This window comes from Podarcis cretensis (assembly GCF_951804945.1).
Source record: "Podarcis cretensis genome assembly, chromosome: 9".
NCBI classification, from domain to species: domain Eukaryota; kingdom Metazoa; phylum Chordata; class Lepidosauria; order Squamata; family Lacertidae; genus Podarcis; species Podarcis cretensis.
The window spans coordinates 14589167-14612633 of NC_137178.1; the positions used below are offsets into that span (position 1 = coordinate 14589167).

The following is a 23467-nucleotide window of genomic DNA, read 5'->3' on the forward strand; positions in this document are numbered from 1 at the left end:
GTAATATCTGATGAATCATTGTATTTTAATGTTTTGTTGGAAGTTGCCCAGAGCGGCTGAGGAAACCCAGCTAGATGGGCTGGGTATAAATAATAAATTCATTGTTATTATTATTATTATTATTATTATTATTATTATTCTTGATGGATTGATGGATTGAGCCTTTCTTCTCATCCCTGCAGCAGTCTGCTGGAATGGGCGCTCCCAGATGATAGCTGAAGGAGAGGAGACCTGATGGAATTGCTTTGCATGCAGACAATTCTGGGTTCATCACTGGCTTCTCCAGTCAAAATACCTAATCATAGAATCATAGAATCATAGAGTTGGAAGAGACCACAAGGGCCATCGAGTCCAACCCCCTGCCAAGCAGGAAACACCATCAGAGCACTCCTGACATATGGTTGTCAAGCCTCTGCTTAAAGACCTCCAAAGAAGGAGACTCCACCACACTCCTTGGCAGCAAATTCCACTGTCAAACAGCTCTTACTGTCAGGAAGTTCTTCCTAATGTTTAGGTGGAATCTTCTTTCTTGTAGTTTGGATCCATTGCTCCGTGTCCGCTTCTCTGGAGCAACAAAAAACAACCTTTCTCCCTCCTCTATGTGACATCCTTTTATATATTTGAACATGGCTATCCTATCACCCCTTAACCTCCTCTTCTCCAGGCTAAACATGCCCAGCTCCCTTAGCCGTTCCTCATAAGGCATCGTTTCCAGGCCTTTGACCATTTTGGTTGCCCTCCTCTGGACACGTTCCAGTTTGTCAGTGTCCTTCTTGAACTGTGGTGCCCAGAACTGGACACAGTACTCCAGGTGAGGTCTGACCAGAGCAGAATACAGTGGCACTATTACTTCCCTTGATCTAGATGCTATACTCCTATTGATGCAGCCCAGAATTGCATTGGCTTTTTTAGCTGCAGCGTCAGCCATTGGTGGGGGAAAATCTCTGCCTGAAACCTTGCAAGACTGTCAGTCAGAGTAGACAAAATAAAGGGTAAGGTAGCCCAGGACTCTGACCTGGTATAAAGCCATTTCCTTTCCTATTCTTCCTGGTATGCATTAAAGAAGGGAGAGAGATTTGTTTCAGTTTGCATTTAAGGGAGAATCTACTTAATCAGCATTTTCAGAAATACCGTATTTTTCGTCCCATAGGACGCTCCGTCCCATAGGACGCACCTACTCTTTTTTTTGGGGGGGGGAAATAAAGGGAAAAAAAATTCCCTTTATTCCCCCCCCCAAAACCAGGTCGGGGAACAGTGGGATGGCGGCACTGCGCCTCCCCGCTGTCCCCCGAGCTTGTGGGGCTGGCCGATGTCTGTCCGGCGCGCGGGGTGCTCTGCTTCAGGGCGCCATGCGCGCCGGGCGGCAGGCTGCTATCCACAGCGTGGGGAGCCCTGTGGGGAACTCCTGAGGGCACCCCGTGCTCTGCGCTGCCGGCTGCCACCCGCAAGCCCTGCACGCCGGGGGGGAGTTCCCCCGGGTGCGCAAGGCTTGCGGACACCTGCGCGAAGCACGGGACGTCCTCCAAAGGGCGCCCCTTGCTCCGCGCTGCAGGCTGCCGCCTGCAAGCCTTGCGTGCCCTGGGGGAGTTCCCCCGGGCACGCAAGGCTTGCGGATAGCTTCCTGGAGCCTGGAGAGCAAGAGGTGTCGGTGCGCACCGACGCCTCTCGTTCTCCAGGCTTCAGTGAAAGCCTGCATTCGCCCCATAGGACACACACACATTTCCCCTTCATTTTTGGAGGGGAAAAAGTGCGTCCTATAGGGCGAAAAATACGGTAATAATAAAACATTGTCATCCTTCCAAATTTGCATTTCTCCAAATTTCACATTCGCATTTCTCTGAATTTTGCAGTGCAGTTCTCCAGCTAGGTAACGTGTACACAAATGCATTTACTGGGGTAAAGTGTGCATAGAAATGCATATGATAGCATACCAAAAGGCATTTCATTTCAGGAATTTCCTTTGCAAAACTGTGTATATTAGGTAAAACCGCATACAAAAATGTGTATAATTGTAGAAAATTTCACTTAGATGCTGATGAATTTTCATTGTTGTTGTTGTTTAGTCGTTTAGTCATGTCCGACTCTTCGTGACCCCATGGACCAGAGCATGCCAGGCACTTCTGTCTTCCACTGCCTCCCGCAGTTTAGTCAGACTCATGCTGGTAGCTTCGAGAACACTGTCCAACCATCTCGTCCTCTGTCGTCCCCTTCTCCTTGTGCCCTCCATCTTCCTCAACATCAGGGTCTTTTCCAGGGAGTCTTCTCTTCTCATGAGGTGGCCAAAGTATAGGAGTCTCAGCTTCACGATCTGTCCTTCCAGTGAGCACTCAGGGCTGATTTCCTTCAGAATGGAGAGGTTTGATCTTCTTTCAGTCCATGGGACTCTCAAGAGTCTCCTCCAGCACCATAGTTCAAAAGCATCAATTCTACGGTGATCAGCCTCTTTATGGTCCAGCTCTCACTTCCATACATCACTACTGGGAAAACCATAGCTTTAACTATGTCGACCTTGAATTTTCATTAGGACCTTTTTAATTATTTAATGGAAACTGATGTGGGCATGTGGAGGACTGAACTTAAGTGGGAAAATGAGAAGCTAAAATTGACAGATTCTCCCATCTATAGTACACATGTTGCTTGAGATTGTGTGTGTGTGTGTGTGTGTGTGTGTGTGAGAGAGAGAGAGAGAGAGAGAGAGAGAGAAGTAGGTTACAATATGGCCAATTTGACTTACACATTGACATTATTTTTTGTGCAATTGCATAAGTTCTTTATCACCCCCTCTCCAAATACCTACCTTTGGTATCCACAATCATGTACAGTAACTAAGCTCAGAAAATAGAGGGGACTTTTCTTATCAGCAGAAGAATGACACGTGTTCCTCACAAAGTCAATCCATGCACTGCCTCCAGCCTCTGGTTAGTTCGATTGCTCTTTCAGTTTCATTAGCACTAAATTCACCTTTTGGGGGGAAATTAATTTTAAGAAAACCCTGCTTGACTTGGCAAGGCCTCCGCTGAAAAGATCAAGTTACTGTTTGTAAATGCCAGACATGAATTACTTCTGCAGAATGCCTGTTCCCTGACTTTTTGAAATCATATTCCAAGTATTGACACTGTTGCTACTTTTTTATGGGGGGGCAGATGTTAACCTCTGTCCATGCCCAGGCTTCACTGAGTGATACCATCTAGGAAGACTCAAAACCATCCCAGGCACTTTTCATTTTGCACAGGCTTCTGAAAGGTCACATATGTCGTGCATATTATCTACAATGCAGATTTTATTTTATTTTTTGTAACAGTTCCATTCCTTTTAAGCAGTGTGCTGATGTCACTGGGATTACTCCAACATCAGATTATTTAAATATGACTAGGGCCGTAATATTCCATTGGTCTAATTGATGAGCCACGCACTTAAACCATTTGCTGATTAATCAGCTTCGAGGCAATAGTATAAGGCAAGAGCAAAGTTGCCTTATTAGAAAGAGTAAACGGTTCTGGTGCGCTGCTGTAATAGGGAATTTGAAAAAGAGATAGTTACAACCTGCTGTCAACATTTGGAGTGAAATGCAAAAAAACCAAAATAATGAATTTTGCAAATTGATAGTTAATGTTGTTTCCTTGAAATGTATTGGTGAGATTTACAGCTCAACCCTCTGCATTCATATGCAGTAAATCCTGTTGAGTTCACTGAGATTTATTCCCAGATAAATATGTTTAGGATTAGCAGCCTTAATGTTTAGGTTGGCAGGTTGTTGTTTCTAAGTATCTCACAAAATCATTCTTGAAAACCACAGTGTGAACCTTTCTAAATTTCAGATTTGGAAATCTTGCTAAATTTCGAATATGTGCAAAATTTCATGCTATTCCTCTGGAATGCGCTCTGCTTTCAGGAGACATCAATGCTGATGAACTTTTGATGCCAGGTAAAAATATGACTATTGGGGGGTGAGTGAATTTATCAATTATGGCTCCTCTCAGTTTCTCTTTCTTGTTTTTATTTTCAAACTTAAAAGTCAGTTCTCCATATTTCCATATCAGTTTGCAGATTTGTTTTTAAGTCCTCATGAAATACAATTTTTTGCAAAGCAATTTTCCCTAATGTAATACATTTTTATGTTGTTTCCCCTAAAATGTGCATTTGTAGGGATTAGATACTGTTGTGTACATTACTTGGCTAGAGGACTACATTGCAAAATTTAGAGAAGTGCAAATTTCCAAGAGTAGCCGTATTTCAGTTCAGGCATTATCTTGGAAAGCGAGAATTAGGTGGGGTCACTTTTCAATGCGAACTGAATCAAATTGATACCCCATCCCTTGCAACACTCCATCTAAACGAAAGTGGTGTCGCCTCATTTGGCATTTGTGTTGGTAGCATTCTGTCCATTTTTAGATTTAAGTTCTGTTGTTTCATTGTCTTAATATTGTCTCTGGGGTTATGTGGCCAAAGATGGGCAGTTTATAAGTGATTTAGATCAATAAAGTTAATAATAAAATGCCCTAACTTGGTATTATCAGGTCAGAATCATAAAAAAACATCCTTACACATCCTCCTTTCTGTGGTGGTGTTGCGGACAGAAGGCATCCTTAGTTGTTTTCTGCCCAAGTTTTAGAAAACAGAGGGTGATCTTCACAAAAGGACTGCTAGGCTGTGGGATGTGAGGGGAAAGGAGGGCCAAAAACCCAAACATGAGATTGGTTGCTGTAAACCATGTCGATCCCAGCAGCCGGCAGAACAGATGGAATAATAAAAAGGAAGGTGGTAGGAGTGAGAGGAAACTATTTATCGTGAAGTGTTCTTTACACAATCGGTAAATGATTTGCTCTTGCGGTGCCTCTTCGGCATCCCTGTTGTGGGAGGCCGAAAGAGCTTCTTCCCCTGCCCCGATCTTTACAAGATTAGGTGTGGCCTGGTGGCTTACTGTCACTTATTCAGCTGTTAAAGCAGCTTAAACCCTCATAAGAACATTAACATTTGGTGGCCAATACCAGATTGACCTTTATTCATAAAGTCTAAAAGGGTGGGAAGTCGAACAGATTGGTTGCCAGCCACGGCCTTTTATGCGCCGTTTAGAGGCTTTGATTTTTTCTTTCTTCCCTGCCTTTTCTTCCTTTAATCTGACATCACTGACTCGAATCTGTTTGAGCTCTAAGTCAACAGGCCTGAGCTAGGCTTTTCCTTTTGAAGAAGAGTTTGTGAGTATGTTTGGGGAGGTGGTGGAGGGGTTTGTGTGAAGAGATGGCTTTAAGGAGAGAGAGAGAGAGAGATGGACAGACAGAAAGAGAAGGATTTGCCTTTGGAATGAAACGCCTCACGGATAGCTGGGAAGCAAGAGGCCCTGAATGGAGCTGTATATGCAGATCATCAAACTGAAGAAGGGCAAGAGACCCTTTATCTCAAGCCAGCGGGTGTTTACACAAACTAGGCCATTTACACAGAGAATAGGAATGTAAGGATTTCTATTAACTCCTCCTGAAAGTTTTACTTCATGACACGCACAAAAGAGAATCTCCCAGCGAGGTGCTACAAACAAAGCCAACAGTTTAGAAAAATAAGGCATGTTGGGAAATCCCATTCCAGACACCTGACAACAATTGTGTTGGCTTAGCTCAGTTGGGCCATGGTCCTCCACAGTAAATAATTTGAGGATTCCAACCTGATGGGAAAGTAGTGTCTGAAGAAGCGTTTTCAACCAAATCTTGCCCCATCCCTGTGAAAGTGGGTGAGTGAATAAGTTGGAAGGAGTGCTGTGGATGATTTCAATCACAGCCACAGCTCTTTCTTATTTAATGTTGAAACGCAATGGTTATGAACATTTGACTTTCCAAAAAGAAAATGGGCGCTGTGGATTTTGGAGCACTGCTTGTTGGGTTGGCTTAGTCAGGCATCAACTCTCAAATGCCACCGTCTGGAAGCAGTATAATATAATGGCTCTGTTCAAGAGTTTGTAAGTGGTATGAATGGACATGCAAGGGGAAGGGAGAGTAGACAGGAAAGCATCAGTCCCTCTCCTAATGCACAAGTTGGAGGGTAACTTGTAGAGGGGACTGCGCTGTTCATGTCTGATCGCCACATGTTTTAGAAACCTGATTTTCCCAGAGTTCTAAAATACTCAGTCCACAAGCACAGGAGCCCCCGTCCCCATTTTAGATAACAACAACAACAACAATTTATTTCTACCCTGCTCATCTGGCTGGGTTTCCCGAGCCACTCTGGGCGGCTTCCAACAAAAGATTAACGATACATTAAAATATCAGTCATTAGAAACAGGGCTGCCTTCAGATGTCTTCTAAACATCAGATAGTTGTTTATTTCCTTGACATCTGATGGGATGGTGTTCCACAGGGCAGGCGCCACTGCCGAGAAAGCCCTCTAACTGGTTCCCTGTAACTTCGCTTCTCACAGTGAGGGAACCACCAGAAGGCCCTCAGTGCTGGACCTCAGTGTCTGGGTTGAGCGATGGGGGTGGTTGCTTAGAGCATAGTGCTGATAATACCAATGCATATTCCTGGATTGCAGGGAGTTAAACTAGATAACCCCATGGTGTCCCTTCCAAGTCTACAATTATATGTTTCTAACACTGGTTAATTTATCACATATTATGTTTCAACTCAGGGGGAGGGGATGGCAGAAGGGGGCAGAGCTAGCAGGGAGCAACTTGATTCAGTTGGCACTTAAATATGAACCCGCCTAATTTGCAATTTCTGAAACAATATGCAAACCGAAACACAGCCGAATTTTGGTCCTCCAGCCAAGCAATGTGTACAAAGCAGCGTATTACTGGGGTAAGATGTGCATAAGAATACATGCAGTGGTGAAAGTAACCCAGTGCACAACCCTGGTGCATAGAATCATGGAATTGTAAAGTTCGCAGGGACCCCCCAAGGCCATCTAGTCTATCCTCCTCTAATGCAGGAACCTCAACACATACATCAAGGTACCGTAAAGGGACCCCTGACCATTAGGTCCAGTCGTGGCCGACTCTGGGGTTGCGGTGCTCATCTCGCTTTATTGGCCGAGGGAGCCAGCATACAGCTTCCGGGTCATGTGACCAGCATGACTAATTCGCTTCTGGCGAACCAGAGCAGCACACGGAAACGCCGTTTACCTTCCCGCCGGAGTGGTACCCATCTATCTACTTGCACTTTGACGTGCTTTTGAACTGCTAGGTTGGGAGGAGCAGGGACTGAGCAACGGGAGCTCACCCCGTCGCAGGGACTAGAACCGCCAATCTTCTGATCGGCAAGCCCTAGGCTCTGAGGTTTAACCCACAGCACCACCCATGTCCCCAACACATACATAGAGCTATCTTATTAGGGAAAGAGCCATAGCTCAGTGGTAGAGCATCTGCTTTGCATACAGAAGGTCCTAAGTTTGATCCCTCGCATCTCCAGGTAGGACTATGAGAGACTCCTGTCTGTAATCCTGAACAGACATGGCCAGTCAGTGCTGAGTTAGATCATAGCTGTCAACGTTTCCCCTTTTTTAAGGGAAATTCCCTTATTCCGAATAGGATTCCTCGCAAGAAAAGGGGAAAGTTGACAGCTATGAGTTAGATGCGCTGGTGGTCTGCCTCAGTATAAGGCAGCTTCTCAGGCATCTATCTGAGGCAAACCTCCTTTCTGCAAATCCATAGCAGGACCACTGCCAAAAACATTCATTCCACTAAAAGGGGTTTTTGAATCCAAACAGGAGTTATATCTATATTTCAGAAGACATGGTCTGAATGAACGTTTTGAGTTTTTTTACCTGTCACAGGCCATTAGCTGAATTGCTTAAAGCAAACCCCTGACAATCGTAATTGCCGGGTTAGTGTTACAGAGCTTTGAGATACTGCCCACAAGAAAAAGATTCTTTAACTAACCCCCACTTTTCCTGTTGAATAAAGTGATTTGTTCCAGTAACAGTGGTAATAAAATTGCTGGAATGAAACAGGATTGCTCAGTGAGAACCTGAATCCAATTTGCTGTGCTAGTACAATTACACTTTTATCTCTGTGTTTACTCATTTGAAGGATTGCTGCAAGAGGCTTTTATATACAATTAATGGGATTAATGGCTCTCAGGACACCATCTGGGAGCACAACACCTTCGTTTTGCATTTCAATGGCATGTTGACCTCATGCAAAGTAACTTCCCTGAGTTCAAAGTGCAGGTCTCCTTCTGAGTCTCTACGTAAATCAGGAAAACAAAATCATGAAAAATTCATGAAAAATCTGAATGAAACTGAATTTTGAATTTATATTTCACCTTCTCATGAAGCCCTGACTGAAGTTTTTAATATTTGATGTTTTGTTATGTTTTCAGATGTGTTGGAAGCCACCCAGAGTGGCTGGGGCAACCCAGCCAGATGGGCAAGGTATAAATGTTGTTGTTGTTGTTGTTGTTGTTAATCCTTCTCATGGTGCTATGGGGTTAGAGCAGTCCAAAATATCTTATCAGCATTAATTCTGGCAACAGGCAAATACTTTTCTCTTTACTTTTAGCTATTTTCTAAAAATGCATTGGAAAACTATTTTCTCAGAAATTTAAACCAAGCTCCAGTATATCCTCTTCCTAGTTCCTACAGAATGGTTACATGAGCCATAGACAAGGACAATCAGAGCTGCAGATGTACAGGATTAACTGTCTTCCCCTCTCTCCAGAGACCTCTGGGAACTATAGTCCCATGAGGTTGGCTAGAGAACTCTGACCGAATCTTTTGCATGCTCGCCAAACTAGAATTCACAAGATGCTTCCTAAGAAGAAGACTGGTGTAAAGCCAATATATGTTTCCAGTGTGGATATGTCCAACATCTGCCATTTCCATTGATTTCAAAGTTGGCTCCTCAGATGCAGCACTCAATAGACTGTTGTCCCAAAACTTAAGCTTGGGCAGTTTGGCAATGCTTCCATTTTCCATTGCATTTCTATCCTATTCTTCTACTGAAGAGCTCAAGTGATTGGGGAGGGACCAGATCTCAGTGACAGAGTAGAGGCTTTGCAGGTAAAAGGTTCCAGGTTCCATCTCAGGGATCTCTAGTTAAAGGGATCCAGTAGCAGATGATGGAAAGACTCTTGCCTGAGACTCTGAAGAGACACTGCTAGTCAGAGTTGATAAGACTGGGGAAGATGGACCAATATCTGACATATTTAGTATACAGTGTGAACATCCTCACTATGACTCTGTGGAATGGGTTCACCCAAGGCCAGCCAGTGAGCTTCATAGCTATTCAGGATTGCAAACACCAACCCCCCCCCCCCATGTCAAATGTTATTTCTATCTCCTCACCTTAGGAACTCACTGTATAATCTAGTCCAGAGGAGGAGAACCTGTGGTCCTGCAGATGTAGTTGGACAACCACCTCCATCAGCCCCAGCCAGCATGGCTAGTGATCAGTAATTGCAGCAGTTGTTATTCCACCAACAACTGGAGGGCCACAGATTCCCTTATCCCTGATCTAGTCAAACAATCCACCTATGAACCATGCTAATGCTGAAGCCTTAATTAGGAGGGCTTATTATAACTGAAAAAGCTGTTGATGAAGCATCGGGAAAGGGTGATTAAACCACATAGAATGGTTTCATTTTACAGCGTAATTTGCAGATTAAGTGTCTTAGACGTATTTATGGACAGGAAACTAGCAGGCCTTGGGCTGAGGTTTGCATTGCCTGGCCAAGCTCAGTTGAATAGCAAAAACTTGATCTGTTACCTTGATTGTGTTTCTGGCAGGTTTTCTAATTTTTAGCTAAGAAATGTGACGGCTAAAACACTTTATGTCAGGGCCTCTCCTCCTTTCTCTCTCTCTCTCTCTCTCTCTCCTTCCCTCCCTCCCTCCCTCCCTTTTTGGTCTTACTTTGTCAAACTCATCATCCACTGAAATATCTATATCTATCTATATCTATCTATCTATCTATCTATCTATCTATCTATCTATCTATATCTATCTATCTATCTATCATCTATCTATCTATCTATCTATCTATCTATCTACCTATCAATCTATCTATCATCTATCATCTATCTATATCTATCTATCTATCATCTATCTATCTATCTATCATCTATCTATCTATCTATTATCTATCTATCTATCATCTATCATCTATCATCTATCATCTATCTATCTATCTATCATCTTTCTATCATCTATATCTATCTATCTATCTATCTATCTATCTATCATCTATCTATCATCTATCTATCTATCTATCTATCTATCTATCTATCTATCATCTATCATCTATCATCTATCATCTATCTATCTATCTATCTATCTATCTATCTATCTATCATCTGTCATCTATCTATCTATCTATATCTATCTATCATCTATCATCTATCATCTATCATCTATCATCTATCATCTATCATCTATCATCTATCATCTATCTATATCTATCTATCTATCTATCATCTATCTGTCTATCTATCTATCTATCTATCTATCTATCTATCTATCTATCTATCATCTATCTATCTATCTATCATCTATCTATCTATCTATCGATCTATCTATCTATCTATCTATCATCTATCATCTATCTATCTAAGAAGCTCACTGGAAGGACAGATCCTGAAGCTGAGGCTCCAATACTTTGGCCACATCACGAGAAGAGAAGACTCCCTGGAAAAGACCCTGATGTTGGGAAAGATGGAGGGCACAAGGAGAAGGGGACGACAGAGGACGAGATGGTTGGACAGTGTTCTCAAAGCTACCAACATGAGTTTGACCAAACTGCGGGAGGCAGTGGAAGACAGCAGTGCATGACATGCTCTGGTCCATGGTCAGACACGACTAAACGACTAAACAACAACAACAATATCTGAGAAGCTTGTCGTCCCACACACACACACCACTCCCCTGTGAAGTAGGCTCTAAGGTAGGGATATGTTTTAAGCCCAAAGGTCACATTCCCTTCTGTGGGATAATCAGCCTCATATAAACGACATCCTTAAGTCTAGTTAATACCATGGAGTAAGATGTCCTGCCAGGCTTAGCTATGTCCACTTCTCCTCACCTTGGGAGGAACTAGGTAATGAAGCCTTTGTCTCAGCGTCTGAAAAGCTCAGCATATGAAGAGGTTTGAGATAGTTGCTCCAGCTCAACCTTATGGCTCTCACAAGCCAAGATGTTGGGAGGAGCTGGGGGCAGAGCCGACCATAGTGGCCACGCAGCTTCAATGACAGGTGGCTCTTCCTCCACATCCTCAACCCTCCTTCCTCTCCACAGCAGGAGGAGGTGGAGAAGGAGCCAGCCACTGGAGTCACACTGCAGTCAGCTGCAAAGAAGGTTCTCCACTTGGGACGATGGGAGTTGTAGGCCAAAAACAGCTGGAGACCCAAGTTTGGGAAAAGTCGTAGATTACTCTGACTCTTAGCTGTGATGTCTTCAGTCATTTGGCGTTTTCACGAGAAGCTTTACACCGCCTGCCTCTTCGACATTTTTAGCGTTTTGACTAGGGAGCATTTCTGATTTATGGGAGCTAACTGCCAATATTTTTTCCTTTAGTGCTGCAGCACTGTCAGCTCTGAGTGCTGATATGATGGTGGCATGTTTGCCACTGTGTGCTCCTACAGCATTTCGCTCATTGACATTGAAATAAGGGCCATTTGATATTATGAATACCATGTGTCATTTATGCAGAGGCCGATCTGAGGCATAACGGATTCAACAGAATAAAATTCCAGTCGACTACAGCAGATATTGGGGTGAGGTGATCTGTGCAAACCTATAAATGCTTCTTCAGAAGTAAGTCCCATTGAATTCAATAAGGCTTACTTGTAAGGCTAGGAATGGATGAATCAGCATATATTAGTTTCTCTTGATTTTTCATTTTCCCAATCTTAAGTTCTTCCCATTGTCATTTTCCCCACACTTGCAAGCAAAAGGTCCACATGAAGTTTTGTACACATTTTCTAATAATATATGAATTTTCTCATGCACAGATTTTGCTTAGTATAAACATTTTTGCAAGCATTTCCCCATCAACAGCATGCATTTTTTGGTTCATTATTTCCAGCAACACTTTTGTATGTGTTCTTCAGTTGGAGAAAAACACCGCAAAATTTGGAAATGTGCAAATTTCAAAGAGAGCGCTGCATTACAGTCTGTGTATGGTTTGGGAAGCGTGAATTGTGGCACCTCAAGTTTGCATTACAATGTGAATGAAACAGATTTCTCCCCCACTCCCATCTGGGCAAAGAGGTGCAGTCATGGCTCTACTAATTCTGTTCTACAACTACTGCCTCTACTGCACAGGAAGGTACTCATTGTAAAGGGCTTTGTTTTCTGGAGGAAAGTTTTTGTGAAGCACAATGCTTGAGCCTCACGCTTGCTCCTGGATCCCTGTACAGGGCAGATGAAATTTCATGCATTGCAGCTGGTTGGACTGATCCTTGGTTCCATTCCAAATCTATGATTCTATGACTAGTCACATGCACTGCAAAATTCAGGTAAGCTCTATTTTAGAAGAATTGCCATGTTTCGGTCCTCATATTGTTTCGAAAAGTGAAAATTAGGTAGATTTCCCTTTAAATGCAAACTGAATCGAATTTATCCCTATCCCTTACCCTACAGCAGATGCTAGAGGTGACCTTTAAGAGCACATTTCGCTATGTCAGTTTTGCCTGGTGTAGGAACAGTTAGACCAACATTCTGGTATAGTGTCTTCTTTCCATTTTGATTCTGCATGCTCACTGTTTCTCTTTCCCTCGCCCTCTTTCTTTTTATACCTCACTTAAATAAACTGCTTAATTGGATTTCTGGGCTGCCGTGGTTTCTGGACACACTCAAAGGCTGGTTCCCCCACCCACTCACCCCCGAGAAGTTATGGAGACCTTGCTTAAGATGGGACAGCAAGATTCTCAAGGTCAAAGCCCAATCCTGCCTAATAACATGATGTCCTAAGCAAGCCGTGGTGGGTGGGGACGCTGTCAAGAATTAGCTCCATTTCTTCCACATAGTTTGTCACCGCACTGCTTATATCATTCCATCAAAGTTGTCAGGGCACCACAGGCAGATAATTAGATACTCAAACGTTTCTGTTCTGAATGCCTATAAACAGTGGGAAGAAATAATGAAGAACAGCCCACTTCAGAACTCTGTATACCCTTGACAAACGCTGGCTGTCCCAAGATTGGGAATTCTTAATAATAATAATAATAATAATAATAATAATAATAATTTATTATTTATACCCCGCCCACTCTGGGTTGACTCGTTTTCTGGATGAATAGCTGAACATTGGCAGTTTCTGCACTTGTTTGCATTTTTGTCACCTTCCACTTTAGTAACTGAGGGTCAGGGGGAGGTTATACAGACAAGAAAAGTGGGGTATAAACGCAGAAAAGAAAAAGAGCCTACAAATAAATGAAAAGTAAAACCGGTCTGCGGCCTCTATGAGTTTGCACTGCTTCTCGTTTGATGGAAGGCCAACCCTCTTTCATTGTAGAGCAGTTGCAGAAGTCTGGAGCGAGCCGCTCTTACCTGAAACAACGTGAGTGATTAAAGAAGGATCTTTTGTGTCTGTATGTGTGCATAAAATTGCAATTTCCCTGCATCCTAATTTACGCAGGCTTTGGGCCTTCTGTGGAGCTTCCAGCGACGCAAGGAAAGGGAGCAGGATGGGAACGCGTTACAGCTGGCATGTTATTCCATTAGTCATGTAGCTTTGTGGTGGATTCTACTTGAGAATCCATCAGAAGCAGAAGATTAAAAAGAATTAAAATTAAGAAAGAATGCAGTAGAAGCTGTCCGTGTGTGGAATGTGGATCAAGCCACTTACCTTCCCTGTTTGCTCTAGTCCCTTTCTGTATATTTTACAAAGACAATTTTAAGAGACCGCATTTGGGCCCTTCTAATAAGCAGCTGTAGGTGCTCTCGACATTCCCTGCTGTCCAGATTCTCCTCCTGAGCAAAGCAACAAGCTACCCTTGATGGCAAACCATGTTTATCACTTGGAAATGCAATAAAAATAACAAATGCCAGGAGTAAACCTAATTCACTGTGCTACTTAGTATTTGAAATACATAAATATGTCAAGCAAAAGACCTCTAATAGACCCTTTTATCCTGGTAATAGTGTACATATAATTTTCCTCTCATTAGTACAAAAACTGCCTTGGGAACCATTGGCCCATCCTTCATCCATTTAATCTGCATTAGTTTACTTTTTGCCTTGTGTTTAATCTGCTTCCCTTCAAGGTATTTTGAATAAATCAATAGGAATACATGATTGTTTAATGATTTTTTTAGAAGAGCTCCCTTCGACCAAGGCTGCATGATTTAGAATGACTAATTCCACTTTTTACAATTGATCCTGCCTAACCGTGGGACCATCCATTCCAGGTACGTTAAGGAGGAAAGGAAGCTGGAGTGAGTTGATTAATAATCCGTGAGACCTTAAAGGGACCAGCCAGGATATTTAAAGGACATACCACATTGGATGTCTTTCAGCAATTTGCTGTGACAATTCAACTCCAGGTAAACCACACAGGACCAGTTTTGACTCTGCACGGATCTTTGGGAGACAAATTTCAGCACTGGAGAGCCAGTGTGGTGTAGTGGTTAATATTGGTAGACTCGTAATCTGGGGAACCGGGTTCGCGTCTCTGCTCCTCCACATGCAGCTGCTGGGTGACCTTGGGCTAGTCACACTTCTCTGAAGTCTCTCTGCCCCACTCACCTCACAGAGTGTTTGTTTGTTGAGGAAGGGAAAGGAGAATGTTAGCCGCTTTGAGATTCATTCGGGTAATGATAAAGCGGGATATCAAATTCAAACTACTACTCCTCTTCCTCCTCCTCCTCCTCCTCCTCCTTCTTCTTCAGCAGATCTTCCCAATGGTGGGGTACTGTAGGTGGTGCTTTTCACATACAGATAACAACTCCTCTCTAACCTCTTCTTCTGCCTCTGGTTCTGGACTTCTCCCTTCCAAAGACTCTTCTTGCTCACTAAACTTAAGTTCATGGACACGTAAGGCCCATGAATAACCATAGATTAGAGGTCCCGGGCCCTAAGGAAGTCAGACTATCCTCCACCAGGGCCAGGGCCAGGGCCTTTTCAGTGATGGCTCCGACCTGGTGGAATGCTCTGTCCCATGAGACTAGGGCCCTTCAGGATTTAACCTCCTTCTGTCAGGCCTGTAAGACAGAGCTATTCTGCCTGGCCTTTAATTTGAATTAAGCCTGATCTTTTATTTCCCTTCTCTTCCCTCCCCCTCCCCTTTTTATGAAGATTACCCGCTCTGAGACCCCACAGCTAATTCTCCCCTGGCCTCCTCGCTGGCCCAAGTAGGACCAATTCAGCCAGCTAGTCCTGGTGATTATCTAATGCTTATTAGATGGATTTCCCCTAAATTGATTTCTGAACTTTGAATTTTATTGTTATTCATGTTTTTATACAGCATTTTATGCTGCTTTTACAATTAAGTGTTTTAAATTTGTTGTTAGTCGCCCTGAGCCTGGTTTTTGAACCGGAAGGGCAGGGTATAAATAAATTATTATTATTATTATTATTATTATTATTATTATTATTTAAACCCTGTTACCTCTTCAGCTTCTGACATCACCCCTCCCATTCTGCTTCCTCTTCTCCCTCTGACCACTCATTGATGTCCCACCACCAATCCCTTGGCTCTGAGTCTTCTTCCCTTGGGGGTTTCCCCAGCTGGTGCCTCCAAACACTCCTCTGCATGGAGCCAGTCCATGACAAAGCGCTATTCTCCTTGTTCTTTGTTGAAGCCTCCTGTCCCCCTCTTTCAATATTTAGCTTCCCCCAATTGCCCCCTCTGTGCACACCCATGAAAGCCAACCAGGTGGGCAAATGCCAACAGAATTGCAGCATCCACTGTACCTGAAGCCAGCAAGCAAGCTAGTTGGCACAGCCTAAGCCTGGCCACGTAATACATGCACTGCCACTACTCCTCAGCCATAGCACCTACTGCTTGAGGTGGTTGCTTCCTTCTGCCTAATGGCTGGGCCGACCCCGATTGCGCAGAGGTGTAGTGGGAGAGAGGCGGACCTCCATCGTTGTGCACGGACACTGAGGTCCAGCGCCCAGTGAGCATTGTAAGTATTCGCTGCTGTTGTTGCTTTGAGTCTGCATACATACCTGTTTACATCCCTCACCTCATTTGCCTTGCATTTCCTTTGTATTGCAATGAATGGGTTGGATTAACACAACAGCAGCTTGATTTACATAATTCACTGTGCAATTTCACCACAGCGGACAACAAGACAAATAGCAAGTTTTTGGTGGGAAACAAATTGCAGCAGAAAGGAAGCAGTGCTGGTTGTGGCTAAGAATGGGAAAATGGTGCCCTCCTACTTCCCCATCAAGTACTAGCAACAGAAGCGATCAAAGTACACTCGGTCCCAGCAAGTCAATAGCAAGGCTTCTCCGTCCCTCCCTTTCTCCTGCTCATTTCAATGGTGGCTGGCTGGTGCTGCTGTTTGGTATGTGTTGAGTGGCAGCTGATCCCAGAAGGCTAGTGGAAGGGCTCTGATGAAGGGTCAGCTGAATAATTCCATGTGGCAGGTGTCACTGTACACTCAAACACGGGTGGTGCTGTGGTCTAAACCACTCAGCCGCTTGGGCTTACCAATTGGAAGGTTGGTGGTTCAAATCCCCACAACAGGGTGAGCTCCCGTTGCTCTGTCCCAGCTCCTGCCAACCTAGCAGTTCAAAAGCATGCCAGTGCAAGTAGATAAATAGGTACCACTGCGGCAGGAAGGTGAACGGCATTTCCATGCACTCTGGTTTCCGTCATGGTGTCCAGTTGTGCCAGAAGCGGTTTAGTCATGCTGGCCACGTGACCCAGAAAGCGGTCTGTGGACAAATGCCGGCTTCCTCAGCCTGAAAGCGAGATGAGTGCCACAACCCCATAGTCGCCTTTGACTGGACTTAACCATCCAGGGGTCTTTTACCTTTTACCTTTACCTAAACACTCAAACGTCTCCTGTGCCATAGCTCCTGTTGTTGATTGGCTAATTTCCACCATGCCTTACAAATGAATAACAATAAAAACAAACGTTGCATGCACAAAATTGGCATAATTTGAATAACACTTAGCATTTATACTGCAGGAGTCACCAACCCAGCACCCTCCAATACTCCCTATGGCATGAGTAAAAGGTTTCAGTAAATGTTCCCTCAAAAATCCACAATTAGGGAGGGGGAAGTTATAGGGTTGCAAAACCATTTTTTGTCTCTCCCCCCCCCCCCACTCTTTTAGACCACACAAGTGGTGTTTTTTTTATGCCACGTACATGCAGGGCAGCCATTTTGTGCTATGCCACACACTTTTGACAGCCATTTTGTGACTGGTGCCCATGGCCTAATGTGCCCACTGCCCCCCCAAAAGGGTTGTAAGTAGGAAGACAGGAGGGTGGGGGACCTTGCTGAGGGCAGACTAAGGTTGGGGGGGGCAGTGCCCTGTTCAGCCTGATAGACCAGCCCCACTGCCCCTTTTCCACCCTCTAAACTAGGGCTGGCCCTCTGAATTGGATCTCCTTTCAGTCTCCTGATAGCACTACTTTCACTCAGAAAAACGAAACTGACAAACCTTCAGCATAGCTTTATGGAGCGCTACACAAAGTGTCTCTCTTATGCATTGATTCTCTGGGATCTCAGGAAATTATTCAACAAGGCAAGTGTGACCTTATCAAAATCCTGCACAGTCTGAAGCAAACTGCTTTAAAAAGGAACGCGGGCAATCTGCTGACAGTCAAAGGGAACAAACAGCGACTAAAACACTCTGAATTACCTCACAAGCATTTGTGGAGCAACCCATCACCAACACCAATTTGTACATCTAGAGTTTTAGTCAAGAAGGCCCTGTTCTTGGGGGGGGGGGCGGGATCCTTGCCTGTAGAGAATTGACTCCATTCACCACTGTTCTTTTCTCAGAGCTTTCCTGTTCACATACCTTTAGAAGATTACCGAGTTATTAAATAAACACTTTTGGAAATCGTTTTCTTAAGGGACTTGTTCGAACATTCCCTTAAAAAATATATATACCCCAGCATTTTCAGAACTGTTGCATTTCACTGGAAACATATATTTCGTTTCGACTTGTTGCTTTCAACAGTTTTATAGCTTTTCTATATTTGTTTGTTACATTTATTTGCCATTATTTCTGGACCCAAAACAGCTTCAGATGAAATTGCTGAAACTCAGTTGCTGTTTGTTTGTTTGTTTGTTTGTTTGTTTGTTTGTTTGTTTGTTTGTTTGTTTGCCCTGACAGGACACAAGGCAGCTTACGGATAAAAACAAGAACCAACAAAAACATAGAAAAAGGAATAATAAAAATTACAAATGAACACTGATAGAATTACAACTATATACAGATATAAAATCTGTTTAAAACATACCAATAATTACAATAAAAACAGCATGGCACCAGACCTTTCATGAAAAGCGGTCAATTCCCCAAAGACCATTGGGGGAAAAAAGTCTTCAGCTGCTGGGGGAAGAACAGCAAGGAGGGGGCTTAGAGAGGGAGTCTGGGGGCAGCCACCAAGAAGGCCCTCTTCCACATTCCCACCAGGCCTCTCCTGAAGATTTCAAAACCTGGGCAGGTTCATATGAGGGACTGTGGTCTTTCAGATAGCTTGGACCTAAACCATGTAGTTAAAACCAAGAAAAGGAAAAGAGAAATCATAAAGCTAATATAGGAGGCAAGTGAAATAATTATATTAAAGTGCTTAGAACTGCTTTAAACTGCAGAAAAGCTGGTTTAATCCTTCTCATCTTATTGGGGATTGTTATAGTGGATTGTATTGTCTTTATTGACTGTGTTGTTTTGTTATTTAAATATTTCTGAATTGCCCAGCAAACATTAGCTATTAGAGCAGTATATGGGTGGTATCCAAAGATGTTCCTACTCAGAGTAAACCCACTGAAATGAATGGACATGATTAACTGTGGTCAATTAATTTTTAACGGATCTATTCTGAATATACCTTAGCTAAATACAACCAAATAATGTGAAATGGTGTATACCATCAAAGCAAAAACTCAATTCACCTATTGAACAACTAGCTCCCACCTGTGATTTTGCAAATATCTATATTTAAAATAGTTTATTTTTAAAAAGAAATCACTGCTTAGTTAACCAGGGCCCCCTGTTTAACGGATCATAAGGTTTTTGATTGAGTAATCTGGGCAATTAGTCAGCTAAACATCATAGACTTATTCTAAGCAAGCACCAAAAGACAGTTCCTATTACAGTTGAATGCTCTGATGATCTATGTTGGAAAAGTTCTGAAGAGCTTGGCCATCTGTGGAGTGAAATTGCAGCAACTGTTGAGCCGAGTACAGCAGTGCCACTCAACCAGAAGTGGAGAGGCAGTAAAGAAGGATATCACATCATATCCAGTTAATGAATAATGCTTTGCACTGAGGTGGCAAAATAGACTATGCAAACATTGGCTTTAGAAAGTCAATCCCATTGACAGAGCGCAAGGGCAGAATTTATTAGCGATGGCCCATCTGCCCTCGGCTCAACTAAAACCAGCTATTCCACACACATACACAAACGGAAATCATTCTTTTGAAAATTCAGTCACCATCATTAGGAAACGGGCCCAGCGTCCACTTGGTGGAGGCTGGTTCATGAGGGTGAAGGGTGCACTGCCCCGGTGTTATGTACTGAGTTGAATAGGATCCAAAATGCAGCAGTCTAATTGGTCCTAGAACAATAGGATTCAGAATGTAGCAGTCTGATTGGTCCACAGGAGCCACCCAATCCAACTCCAGGTGGAAGTGAATCCACAACCTGATTGGCCTACAGGAGAATCCCAGAATTAGCCAATCATGTGGGGCCCATTGTGTAAATAATGTATATAAAGCAGACATTTCGGGGGAACTTCCATTCCTCACTACTATGAGCTGAATAAAGAGCATGAAATCCACACTTGACTCCGAGTATATTTCACCCACCAACCTCAGCCAGGCCCCCACCTGCCTACCATCTTGCTTTCAACCAGCCCATAGAGTGGCACTGCTTGTCACCTTCCTTGTCATCTCAGTGTTGCCTTTGTAGACCACATCAGGAAAGAGGATGGGGACTAAACTAGGATCAGTTGACTCTCCCTGTCTTTGGCTCTGCAGTAATTTTTGAACTCTCTGCTGGGTCACAAGTATGTTGCGAGAGAAGTGCTGGCATACAAAGAGGAAGGAAGGAAGGAAGGAAGGAAGGAAGGAAGGAAGGAAGGAAGGAAGGAAGGAAGGTTGGTTCCTGTAAGCCCAAATTGTCCACCTCAAGAGAACTCTTTATGTTACTACTCTGTATGCTACTCTGGACTTGCTTGCTCCCAATCTATGAGCCTAATAATAATAATAATAATAATAATAATAATAATAATTTATTTATACCCCACCCATCTTGCTGGGCTTTCCCAGCCACTCTGGGCAGCTTCCAACAAAATATTAAAATACTGTGATGCATCAAACATTAAAAGCTTCCCTAAACAAGGGCTGCCAAGGGATGTCTTCTAAAAGTCTGGGAGTTGTTTTTCTCTTTGACATCCGGTGGGAGGGCATTCCACAGGGTGGGGGTGCCACTACCAAGAAGGCCCTCTTCCTGGTTCCCTGTAACTTTGCTTCTCGCAGTGAGGGAACCACCAGAAGGCCCTCGGCGCTGGACCTCAGTGTCCGGGTAGAACGATGGGGGTGGAGACACTCCTTTGATTTAGGAGAGTGGTGAGAGGGGAAAGTGTTTCTCAAACTTGGGTCCCCAGCCGTTGTTGGATCAGTGATCAGGGATGATGGGAATTGTAGTCCAACAACAGCTGGGGACCCCCATTTTAGAAACATTGCTGGGGAAATTGGTTTGGCTCCCTTGCCACCACTCCCATTCACAGTATTTTTTAAACAAGGGCAGAGGAATCTATCAATGGAGAGGCCATTTTCCTGCTTAACTTCCCCCACCCACCCAATTTTCATTCTTGTTTGCCTGCATCCTGACCAAGTTTGCAAATAGCCTAAAAACAAATGCTTCCCTTTGCAACTGATGCCAAAGACTATTTGAACCCTGAGGTGCAACAGACCATGTGCATGGAACTCCAAAAGTATTTTAGCCACATGGCCTTTGCTGTCTGTTTGGGGCAATTCACAGGTCACTGTGAGCAGCATTTCAGTTGATGTTTGGGATTTGGATGTAGAAACTGCTTTGCAAAAGACACATGCACAGGTGAAATGGGCATCCATCCATATAACTAGCCAGGTCTCTCCCTACAGTGTTCAGAAGGGGCAACCAGAAAAGATCTAGCCCTGATTCTGTGTGACTTAAAGAAGAAATGTTGCTGTTTTGAACCAAGATCTTCTGCAGGGGGTTTGTAGCTGACAACAGGAGAGTCACAGGTTCCTATCGCTGGATTAGGACCATGGTTTCTCACAACAGCCCAGTTCTCTGGCTACATATGATGGTGGCAAACTCATTCATTCAAAACAGGGTTGGGTAACTTGTGGGTCTCCAGGTGTTGTCGGACTCCAACTACTACTGACCCCAGCCACAAGGGCCTGTGGTCAGGGATGATAGGAGTTGGAGTCCATCAACATCTGGAAGGCCACAGGTTCCCCAGTTCCTATGCTAAAGGCAGGTAAGTGGAAAGTATGGAGACGGTTCAGCTTCCTTTCACCACACACCACTTTTGGTCTAAAAATTAAAACCTGCCCTCATTTTCACCTCTTTGTACATTATGGAACAAGGCCCAAGTTTTTAGACAGACAGGTCTGCCACCTTAACATATAGCTTCAACCTCAGAAGCTCTGCTTCCTAGTTTCAAAATCAGGCATCATCCAATGATTGCACCTTCCTAAAATCTGTACTTGCTTTATACCTCAGCTGTAGCTTTTCTCAGACAATGGTGGCAGCTCTGACAGAAAATGTTGGCTAAGTGCATAACTTTTATAAATGTCCTCTTGTTTTAAGTTGCTTTCCAGCAGAATGGTTCTTTGTCAAAATTACTAGCACCTTCTCTGTTGGATACACCAGTTGCTTTTCTGGAACACAGAGTTAACATTTTAAAGCTTGTATGCAACATGCATTGGGGTTTTTTTTTCCATTTAAAAATCCTTTTAAAAAAACCACAAGAAACACCAACAGCCTAGCCTTTAGCAGAGAGTCACTCACAAAAATTAAGTTTGCTTGGCAGAGAACATACTCAGCAAAACTTCCTTCTGAGTGTGTGCAATGTGGAGAAAGCTTCAATTAATCTTTTTGTTCTTTTCATGGTCTATAGTGAAATATCTCTATGTCCAAATGGCCTGGATCCAGCTTTAAGTTTCTCTCTTTTTGTCTGCCAATGTTGCTTTCCTGGTTTTGTGGTCTGTTTTCTGCTCTAGCTGAATTTAAGAAACACTGCCCAAATGAGCTCCCCTCTCCCACTAAAACCATCTGAGGGGATACTACACTAACCCTTGTAATTTTGAGCAGCCATATTGCTGACTAAGAGCAGGACCTTACATCTGGTGGCACCCTCCTTGTGGAACTCTCCCAGAAAGGACTTCCAAACCAATATAGTTTCCACCTGCAAGGTTGACCTGTTTTATAGGCATTGGGGTGTGTGAAGGGCTTTAACTGATAGCGGCCTCCTGATGAAGAGATTTTTGCTACCTACTGATGTCTATACAAAGGGACGTGGGTGGCGCTGGGGTCTAAACCACAGAGCCTAGAGCTTGCCGATCAGAAGGTCGGTGGTTCAAAGCCCCACAACGGGGTGAGCTCCCGTTGCTCGGTCCCTGCTCCTGCCAACCTCAGTTTGAAAGCTCGTCAAAGTGCAAGTAGATAAATAGGTACCACTCCAGCGGGAAGGTGAACGGTGTTTCCGTGCACTGCTCTGGTTCGCCAGAAGCGGCATAGTCATGTTGGCCACATGACCCAGAAGCTGTACGCCGGCTCCCTCAGCCAATAAAGCGAGATGAGCACCACAACCCCAGAGTCATCTGCAACTGGACCTAACAGTCAGGGGTCCCTTTACCTAATGTCTATACAGCAAGCCCCCAACTTATGCACATTTAACTTGTGCACATTCAGCTTTACACACATGGAAATAAAAAAATTAAAAAGGGGTCAGAAAAGGGGTGGGGTTCTGGGGAAATGACTTTGGCAATCTCACCCACCATTGAACTCAATGAGTTTTGACTATATGCATTTATAGCTTGCTCTTCAGCCAAAAAAAGAAGGCCCCTACAGCACTTTACAGATCAACAAAAACAAGAGAGTCCTTGCCTTCAAACTTACAATATAAAATGAAGTAGCTCAGAATCCAAGTGGACTGAGATGACCGAAGGGAACTCCTTAGATCCCTGCTCAATTTTGATAATAACATCCGGTCTCTTCTCAGGGTTCCTGGGCACCTGTAGATGGTCAGCATGGAGCAGAGAATACTGGAAACTTGATGATACGCTGTTTGTCCACAACTGAGGAGATGTTGAGGAGCTACAGAAGCAAGCACACAGGGGACAGTACCACAGCTACAGCAA

The 23467-nt window shown here is 43.7% G+C and overlaps 1 long non-coding RNA gene across 1 annotated transcript in view; it reads left to right on the forward strand.

Annotated features, from left to right (window-relative positions):
• The window catches only part of LOC307224484, a 118661-nt gene extending 95752 nt beyond the window's left edge, over positions 1-22909 (forward strand). The window contains exon 3 of the long non-coding RNA XR_013842571.1: positions 22837-22909. This is a non-coding gene — a long non-coding RNA (uncharacterized lncRNA). The remainder of the gene's footprint in view (positions 1-22836) is intronic.
• Positions 22910-23467: the final 558 nt, after the last annotated feature.